Consider the following 9,910-nt stretch of genomic DNA (forward strand, 5'->3'; position numbering starts at 1 on the left):
CTCATCGCATACCCAGGATGGGCAGGCAGGCCAGACCCCAAGGCGTCCCTGGAGCCGAGGGTCGCGTCTTGCACCTCTAAAATGGGCTTCAACTCAGCTAGCTGGAGGCCCCGTCCACATGTTCTCTCCTGGGTGTCTGCAGAGACCTCCCTTCGCTGGCCAGGTTTTGAAAGCTTCAGCGGCCTCCAAGTTCTCCACGATGCTCACAACCTGACAGGAGCCGAGGCATGCTTTCACTTTGTTTTTGGAGAGCTTTCCAAGGGGTCACCTTTTCTGAGAGTTCCAGTTTCTAGCGTTCAGTCTTTTCTTCAGTGGTTGTATCAGTCAGAGAAACAGAGTCCAGAAAAAAAAAAAAAAAAAAAAAAACAGAACTAGTAAGAGAATATGAATAAATGAATGAATGAATGAACAAATGAACGAATGACTATTTCAAAGCCTGGCGAGCCTGAAATCTGCGGAGTAGGCCTGTAGTTTAGAAAATCTCAGGCAGGAGCTGACGCTACAGTCTTAAGACAGAATTTCTTCTTCCTCCGGGAAGCCTCCATTTTGCTTTTAAATAGAGCCTTTCACCTGGTTGGAAATAAAAATTCATGGGAAATAATCATTGGTTCAGCTGGCTGGCTCACCCGTATTACTGAGGATCTTACAGTCAACTCATTGTAACCACGTTAACCCACGAAGATATTTACAAAGTATCTTTACAGCCACATCCAGATTAGTGTTCAGTTGAATAACTGGGTACTGTACAGCCTAGCCAAGTTCACACATCAAGCTAACCATCGCAGTGCACTGTTCTTCTGGTTTCTCTCAAGCATGTGGACAATGGCACTCTCTGCCCCTCCCGTGTTTCTTTACATTATTGTCAGCAGTCTGTGACACAGAGATCCGCACCTTCTCCAGTTTCAGATGCGAGGAACAGAGCCAAGTGTGAGAGGCCCTTCCACGGGCTTTGCCGGCCACACTGGGGATTGCGTAGAGGAGAGAATTCGCACACAGAGTTCTGGAAGCGATTGTTCTAAGTCTCAGCTTTTCCCCCAAGATTTGTCTGCGGCTTGTTAAACAGCTGCTTTGACTTAGCAGCATTTCACTGCAGATTTTGACCGCTGGTGACCAACCAAAGGAAAAACCCCGACCAAATACTCACCGCTCTGCTGTCTTTCTGATAATCTGCCACAGTTTGGTCAAAGCCGTAGTAGGTGTGGCTGTGCTCTTTATGATTATGTTGGCTCCCAGCACACTAATAATATAATGGCTAATCTTATCATATTAAAGAAATAGGTGCTTATTTCGTGGAGGCTCAAACCGATTTCATGTTTCATAGACTTTCAGGGTTTTTACTGCAATGAGAAATCTAGCAGAGTCATGGGCTTTTATACCCCAGCCCTCAACTGTGTGGAGGTGGTGGTTAAGCGCCAAGGGCTGCCTTTTAGAGTGTGACAGCGAAATCCTTCAAATGTGGACACAATTTAGAAATACCGAAAGGCTGATTTCAGCATTATCCCCAGGAGAACAGATTTCGGGCAACACAGCCAATCGTAATTGGAGGTTTCATCTGGGAAGTTACATTCTCGGGTTATGGCAATAATTTGTAAACTCTTGGGAGTTTCACTAACGCCCTTTGTTCAAATCTTATTCCCAAGGACAGATTTATTTTACAGAGAATAGAATAAATTGGGGAAGAGTGACAAACACACAAGTCCCCATGACAATATAGAAGTTCTTGTGAATGCTCTCAATTTGACATCTTAAAACAAATCCTTTGGACCAGTTTTAGGACAAGAAAGCTTCTCTCCCTCTGTAGCTGCGGAGGAGAGGGGGCTGCTTCTCTATCTCTTGCTAAAACTAGATGTTAATTATGAAGTCTCGTATTTCTAAAGGTGCGGCTGTGGGACTCCACCAGTTAGCATTATAAGCAGAAGCAGGCAGGTGGAACCCAATTTTAGGGAAAGCCATGGGGTAAGGAATGACTGGAGTTTTCATTAAAGACCGTGACACACAGAACACAGAGCTCGCTTCCCGAGGGAACGGTTCTCGGTGCTGGAGGAGTTGTGGTGGAAAAGCCGGGCGTCCCCTCCCTGGGGCCCCGGGTCACACTCCCCGCGGAGGCGTGAGAACCGCCCTCCCCGCAGTTTCTGGGACAAGACGCCTTCCGGCGCCTGCGGGGCCTCAGTTTTCCTGCAGCCGCGCAGTTTCTTAGGGCTTCTGGGGCGAAGCGGGGACTGATTCATCTTTTGGGCCTAGAGAAGCCTCTAGGCTGCTCCTGACCCTCAGTGGTGGGAAAATGCAGACATGCACACAAGGAAAGCAAACATCATTCCTTTTCTATGTCGATTTGGAGGCAGGCAGGCGTGCCGGCTCCGTGGCTTAGCTGGTTAAAGCGCCTGTCTAGTAAACAGGAGATCCTGGGTTCGAATCCCAGCGGGGCCTTTTGTGGCTCCCAGCAAAGAGAATGCGCGATCGAAGTATAACATCAAGGGTCAATTCCCCTACGGAATTTCGTCGAAGTGTTTTATGTGGGTCTCAGGGTGGCCACTCTGCATAGAGAGAAAAGAGTTTGCGTTTCTTTCAGGAGAAAGAATTTGGATCTTCCTGTGTTAACGCTTATTTTACACGTAATTGTTTTTTCTTTTTTTTCTTGCAGCCAGTACAAGAGGAAACTAAGTAAAGTAGAAGGCAAAATCACCAAGTTTAAACTACAAGCAACATCATAATCTCTGGTCACCCGATCCTCTTTCCTGGGGGAATTCCAAACCAATGCACTCTTACAATCAGCAGGCAATATTTGCAGAAAGCGCAGCCTCCGGAATGATTGCTACATGTGCAGCGTCTCAATTCACAGCAGCCACTAAAATCCAACCGCATCACGCAAGCCTGCAAATAACTGATTTAACAGGTGGTGTTGTGCTCAGACTTTTTCGGAAAGGAGCATCAAACTCAAACAACTGTTTGTCACCGGTGATTTCAGAAAAGAAGGCGTCGGGAAGACGCATCTGGCTGTACGTCACAGAGTGGATGGATAGCCCACTGGGACAGGCCGACTTGAAAATGGCAGCCCCAGGCTGACTCCAAGCCGTCCAGCAAGAGCCAAGGCGCGGACTCCCAGGCTGAGTCACGGTGTAGACGTCAGCGCTAGAACACTACTTCACCCTGCTACTGAATTTCACTTGACCTTCACCCCCTGCTCCATCAGGGTCCAGGAACACCTTTACCGGGATGCTTCCAGCCCAGAGGCCCTTAACAGAGTGCATGATCTGTACCACTGAGGTAATGGTGCTGGCTGTTGGAGCTCTAGAATATTCCGGGTGAGGACTCTAACCATCTCTCCCCAAAAGCTTGAAAGCCTTTCTACCTCTCCATATATGGACCGTGAAAGTGATTTACGCGTACAAGTGGAAATGATTTACAATCCAATGTTTGTTTAGCCTCCCGGTGCCTACTTGTCCAGAGCCAGTTCTGTGCAAGCGCCATGCCAATCGCACATGGGTCATGAATGGTGCTGTAAAAAGCCTGGGGGGGAGGGTGCGGCAGACAGTTCAATGGCAGTTGCAGGGTAGTGGCGGGTGATAACACTGGGGGTGGGGGCCCTGGGGGCCGCAGTTCACTATTTAGCCCGGACTGGTGGAGGAAAGAGGTGGGGGAAGACTTCACGAAGAAGTGACACCCATACTGAGCATGGAGGAGATGTAGAGAGGGGGCTGGAGAGAAGGCGTGGAAAAGGTGCTCCTGGCAAAGGGGACCATGGGTGGCTGCAGGTGAAGATCTGAGGAAGCAATGGCGGGGGTGGGGGGGGGTGGGGGGGGTGGACTGCGTGGCTGTGTGTGCAGATCCTGAAACTCTCATAAAGACCACAGATGGACTTGACCTGACCGTAAGTCATCAAATGCTTCATGGGATAAATTTGTTTGTTTGCTTGCTTGCTTCATGTTTTGTTTTGTTTTTAAAGACCACGTGCTACTGGGGCACCTTGGTGCCTCAGCCGGTTTAGAATCTGCCTCTTGGTTTCTGCTCAGGTCATGATCTCATGGTCAGGGGTTCAGGCCCCCGGCGGGCTCTGCTCCGACCGTGCGGAGCCTGCTTGCGCTTCTCTCTCCCTCTCTCTCTGCCAGACCCTGCTCAAGCCCTCTCTCTCTCTCTCTCTCAAATAAGGGCGATCTCCGATCTCCAGAGTTTGGCACAGGCCCCAGCAGAGAGCGGGTGCTCTATTGTAACAAAAAATATCATTTATCAGGTGTTTCTGATTTTCCAGGCAAATAAAGTGTTCTTTGCCAAGCACTTTATATCTACTAAGTCATGCAATCCTCACAGCCTACTTATGAAGTAATGTTCAGTTATTTCCTTCCGTTTAGAGAGGAGGGCACCAAGGCACGGGCTTACAAAGTCACTTGCCTGGAAGGTCACATAGCTCATCAGTGGCAGAGTCAAGGGGCCCTGTAGCCTGAAGACCATTGAACCCGTTCGCCCTCCAAGTGTCTCTAAATGCTTCTCTTTGCACCTGTTTGCCATTTCCTCTTTTCTCATATGTTGCCAGCGCCCAAGGGAGGACTCTAACTGGGCAGAAATGGACTGGGTGTGTGGCCACCTGGGCGATAAGGAGAACCCTCGTTTGCTTGTTCTTTTCTAAACTTACTGAGGACAGTCTTTCTAAGCAATACCAACTCGCTTTTCTTTCAGCGTGTGTATGAAGGTTTCTGTGACTTTTGAGGAATTTGGGAGAGGGCAGAATGATTATCAATGATCATAAAACACATTCCCTCTGTTTTCTGTCCTTGTAACCTGGATTGGATCAGATTTCTTTTAAAAATGGAATGGTGAGGAGAAAATTCCAGTCGCCTGTGCTTTTTGATTACTTGGGGCTTTGCAAGAAATTATGTTAGAATAATATTCACTATCTAAGTTTTGAGTTCAAAATAGAAGCATTGTTAATATTTGTAGCTGTAACTATTGATGCTTAAGATAAGCAGTCTGAACATCAGGAAACTTGAATTTGAGGGATATTTCTGAAGATGTCACTAAACATGAATTTCTATGTGTCTAAATCGCATTCCCTGGGTCCTAGATCCTGTTCTGAAGTCTAACCTTTTTAACTGTCAGACCCTCATCACCTGTCATTTGTTCCTGCTCTATGTCAAGGAAAGATTCATAATGGAAAACATAGGAAGACGTTCATTGATGGCATTTTTTTTTTTTTTGTGGTGGCCAGGCGTTGAACCCAGTCTGGGAGTCATCCCTGGGTGAGTAGGCAAACCCACGCTTGCAGATCTCTGTGCAGCAATTGAAAGCGATGGTCTAGATGTGCATACGGCAACAGAGGTAAACCTCAAAACCGTGGTAGGATGGAAATGAGGTAAAAATAGAATGGGATACGATGGATGAATGGATAAAGAAGATGTGGTATATATATACAATGGAGTATTACTCGGCAATGAAAAAGAATGAAATCTTGACATTTGCAGCTATGTGGATGGAACTGGAGGGTATTATGCTAAGTGAAATTAGTCAGAGAAAGACAAATATCACATGACTTCGCTCATATGAGGACTTTAAGATACAAAACAGATGAACATAAGAGAAGGGAAGCAAAAATAATATAAAAACAGGGAGGGGAGGCACCCGGGTGGCTCAGTTGGTTGAGCTTCCTCCTTTGGCGCGGGTCATGATCTCACAGTTCGTGAGTTGGAGCCCGGGGTCTGGCCCTATGCTGACAGCTCAGAGCCTGGAGCCTGCTTCAGATTCTGTGCCTCCCTCTCTCTCTCTCTGCCCCTTCTCCACTCATGCTCTGTCTCTTTCTCTCTTAAAAATAAGTAAACATTAAATTAAAAAAAAAAAATAGGGAGGGAGACAAAACATAAGAGACTCATATATGGGGAACAAACAGAGGGTTACTGGAGGGGTTGTGGGAGGGGGGATGGGCTAAATGGGTAAGGGGCATTAAATATACTGGTGAAATCATTGTTGCACTATATGCTAGCTAAGTTGGATGTAAAATAAAATAAAATAAAATAAAATAAAATAAAATGGAATAGGATATATGAAACAGTGTCATTTATGTGGATTAAAAACGAAAGCACTGAAACCAAAAATATACGTTCCACAAAAACATTGAGAAGGAAAAAGATACCCTCTCTCCAGAAATTTCTTATGGGGGTGGAGGATGGGACATGAACTTGAGAAAAGGGTATTATTAAAAAGAAATCTATAAGCAAACAAAAGAGGGCCCTGCCGACATCGGCGCTTGTAATTTAGGAGTAGCATTCATTCAATTCCTCGAATGTGAGAGGAGAGACAGACAATTACAGACAGAGAAAGGAGATGAAAACTACCAGGCCTTACATCATCTTCCACGCACCGAGTGCTTACATTCGAGAGCATAGACAAGAATTTTTTTTTTTCAGTTGATCATTCCGCTGTTGGAATATTGGAAAAAGTAGCGGGCCACCTTCCATAGTAAGGATTCGAAAAAAAAGACCGTTCTGTCAGGAGTGGGATTCGAACCCACGCCTCCAGGGGAGACTGCGACCTGAACGCAGCGCCTTAGACCGCTCGGCCATCCTGACTCTCAGGAGAGCAGGCTTGCTCCGAATTTATTTGTGTCTCTACCCACACACCAAGCAGTTCCGGATGCGGAACCCTTCCGGGCAGAAATGAAACGAGCGCTCCTTCGTGAGCCGCGCGCGGGACGCCGGCCCCGGCGTCCCGCGCGCAATAAATAGCACCCGGCTCCGGGCGCGGCCGAGTGGCACCTGCCGTGCGACCGCGGATTCGATTCCAGGCCCCCGGGAGGGGCGGGGCGGGATGCCCGGGGAGAAGGGCGCCCTCCCCCCACAGGGGGCAGAACCCTGCTGAACTCGTGGCACCGTGTCGCTGGAATACGCGCTTTCTCCCGGGAGGTTTTGGGCCGCGGCAGGTGCGCGCAGGCTGCAGCCCTGCCCGCAGGCGCTCGCTAACCCTCCCCCTCCTCCCAGCGGGCGCCGCCCCGGGAAGCGGCGTTAGCAGGCGGGCGAGTGGAGCTTCTCGTTCTGAATTCGTTGAACTCTCTACACTGAGGATTTGCTGGCTTTACTGTGTGGATGTTCTACTGCGGGGAACAGAAGTTTCTGCATCTAGTAAACCTGGCACAGGGGCCCTCGATGCCAGGCCTCTACTGCAGCAACTTCTCTAAGCACACTTCACGTCTGATGGGACCTACCTCGGGGTTTCTTGTCCAGTGTTAGCGTCGGGATGCTGGGGTCAGGACATCGCCGACGGGGAGTCGGGGAACCTGACCGTGAGTTTCAAACAAAGGACTAGTGAGCCAACTGCCTGGAGGCTTGCGGACAAGTCGTTTGGCCCGTGTTGACCTGAGAAACGGCTTTCCTGGACGCTTTAAAGTTTCATCTAAATTCATTTGAAGAAACGCAAAGCTTGAGCGCTTAAATGAAGCATCAAATCCCCGTCCCCAGAGAACCAGTTAGACGCAAGTAATTCTCAGTCTCACCCAGACCTACCGAGTCAGACATTTGGGGGGTAGAGTCCAGGAATCTGTGTGTAACCAGCACTCCAGGGGATTCTGAGATGTGCCCAGGTTTGAGAGTCACTGGCTGGAGGCACAGTAACCCCGCAATTCTTACCAGAGAAACTGCTCTGGCGTGAGCAGGTGCCATGTGAAAGCGGGCGCATACTGCCAACATCCTCCCTGCCTCAGACTCATCGAATTGGGGTGCCTGAGAGTTCCACCTGGGGACTGTATTCCTTACGGTTGCCCCTTCACCCCCAGGTGATTCTAGTGTGCACCCAAGTTCGAGACCATTACTTTAGGATTTAGCTTCAGAAAAAGGCTGAATCCCTTAAGGGTGAGGTGGAGGGGCCGCATTCAGAAAACGTGTTCAGGCCTCCGTGGCACAGGGCTCTGGCCCCAAATATTTGTAAAACGTGGAGTGCCGCCGGCCAAAGCACAACTCACGGGGGCTGTTCATAGGCTCCGTGTGTGTGCGTGTCCACCTGCGTGGGATGTCTGAAGGTGGATCGTGGGAGATGGCCAGAGATGATCATCAGCAAAGGAGGGTTTTCCCCGGCACCTGAAATGCCAGGGCCCAGCCTTTCCCAGAGATAAGATGGAAACGATCCAGAGAGCACATTCCAGTCCAATGGTCGGCGTGGTTGCACGTGAGCATTTTGTGAAGACGAACAGATCTGTCCGGGATGCAGATACGCTTTCCGGGTTCCAGAAGCCCAGCAACACCCAGGCTCGTCTCTTTTAGGAGATTCAGGAATAAAGCCAGAACATCCGGAGACTCACCGTTTCTTCCAGGTCCCGGTAGCCAGTGCCAGCTGGAAAAAGAGCCTCAAGGCTCATCAGATAAGTTCTTCCTCGAGGGTGTGCTTCATGCAAAGAGGCTAGAGCTGGGGGTGGGGGTGGGGGGGTTGGGGGAAGGAGGAAGAACACAGACCGTTTCCTAGGAATCTGCTGTCTGGTTCGCACTGTGCCTCGTGACCGTTTTCCTTGAATGGTCAAGGAAATCATGGATCGTGGGGAGGTCAAGAGTCCTGGGGGGAGGGGAGGAGAGTCAGAGAGCTGATTACAATCTATGGCTGTCTGTCCTTCTATTCTCAGAGACGGGTTCTTGTGGCAGCGCCGTCTGTTCTCGGTGAGGTTTCACAAATACGTCTCAGGACACACATTATACGTTACACCAGCAAAGCAACTGCCTGAGGCTCCCAAGTATTTTTGAAACACTTGAGACTTTTTCTTCGACTTTCTGAAAGTATAATTTGAACAAACATGAACACTCGAGTCGCGCTATGTGATGTTTTTCTCCCAGGGGTGCCGTGTAGGGTGGCCGGCCTGGGGAGGACAGTGTGGGGTGAGAAGTGTTTGAGGAAGGGGCGTGGAAAGGCGGGCACTGGGTGTTGGGGGAATCCACGAAATGATGGAAGGGGCCCTTTCTGTCTGGTTCTCCAGGTGCCCGCCCTTGGTCCAAGTATAAGGTGGCACACGTAGTTACTCTTTTCTTCTCCTGACCCTCTTCATGCCTAAGAAGCTCCTGAGCCAACGGGTCCCACCTTGATAATATCTCGGAGTCTTTAGTCCTCCTACTCAACTATAGTTTGTTCAGTATAAGATGTCCTGAACAGATAGCAAGGACACCCGCTTTCAGGTCCTGGCTTAGGCACAGACTATATGTTTTAATGAATCACGTTATGTCAGGGCGCCCGGGTGGCTCAGTCGTTGAGCTTCTGACTTTGGCTCAGGTCGTGATCTCACACACTCTGTGAGTTTCGAGCCCCACGTCGGGCTCTGTGCTGACAGCTCAGAGCCTGGAGCCTGCTTCAGATTCTGTCTCTCTCTCTCTCTCTCTCTCTCTCTCTCTGACCCTCCCACGTTCACGCTCGGTCTCTGTCTCAAAAATAAATAAACATTAAAAAAAAAAAAGAAAGAAATCACTTTATGTCTCTTGGCTTCAGATTCTCATCTCTGAAAGGAGGCAGATGGAGTTAAGTGTTGACAGTCACTTCTCATGCATTACGGTTTCTTCTTGATCCCTTTCCCAAATACCACCTGTGTGGTCTCCTGATTTACAAGCCTTTATGCGGAATGACTTTACAATAATGCATATGTGGAAATGTCATTATCTAGATATTGTTATGTAGGTCTTGAACCCCAAGTCCGTAGGAAGACACTGAAACCAAAACCACAATCAAAACCTAAATGGAAATGGGGCCTGGGAGGTGACAATCACAAAGGTGAGTGATAGAGTTGTTGGCAATATCACCTGTCACAATACACGGTGAATGAATGTGATGGTAAGAGACCTGTCTGGTGTTCAGAATTTTCCCCTAAGAGAGAATGTTGGGTTTTAAATTTGCCACAATCCTGTGAGGGTAGTCAGTGGACTGAACATTTAGAAAAGTTGGATTTTATCTTAATCGTGAG

The 9,910-nt window shown here is 48.8% G+C and overlaps 2 non-coding genes across 2 annotated transcripts; one reads left to right on the top strand and one right to left on the bottom strand.

Annotated features, from left to right (window-relative positions):
• Nucleotides 1-2,353: 2,353 nt before the first annotated feature.
• TRNAT-AGU (transfer RNA threonine (anticodon AGU)) lies at nucleotides 2,354-2,427 on the top strand. The gene has a single exon. It is a non-coding gene; the product is annotated as a tRNA-Thr (tRNA).
• A 4,044-nt stretch (nucleotides 2,428-6,471) lies between these two features.
• On the bottom strand, nucleotides 6,472-6,554 carry TRNAL-CAG (transfer RNA leucine (anticodon CAG)). Its single transcript has one exon. It is a non-coding gene; the product is annotated as a tRNA-Leu (tRNA).
• Between the last annotated feature and the right edge of the window lie 3,356 nt (nucleotides 6,555-9,910).

This window comes from Neofelis nebulosa, chromosome 6 (assembly GCF_028018385.1).
Source record: "Neofelis nebulosa isolate mNeoNeb1 chromosome 6, mNeoNeb1.pri, whole genome shotgun sequence".
NCBI classification, from domain to species: Eukaryota; Metazoa; Chordata; class Mammalia; order Carnivora; family Felidae; genus Neofelis; species Neofelis nebulosa.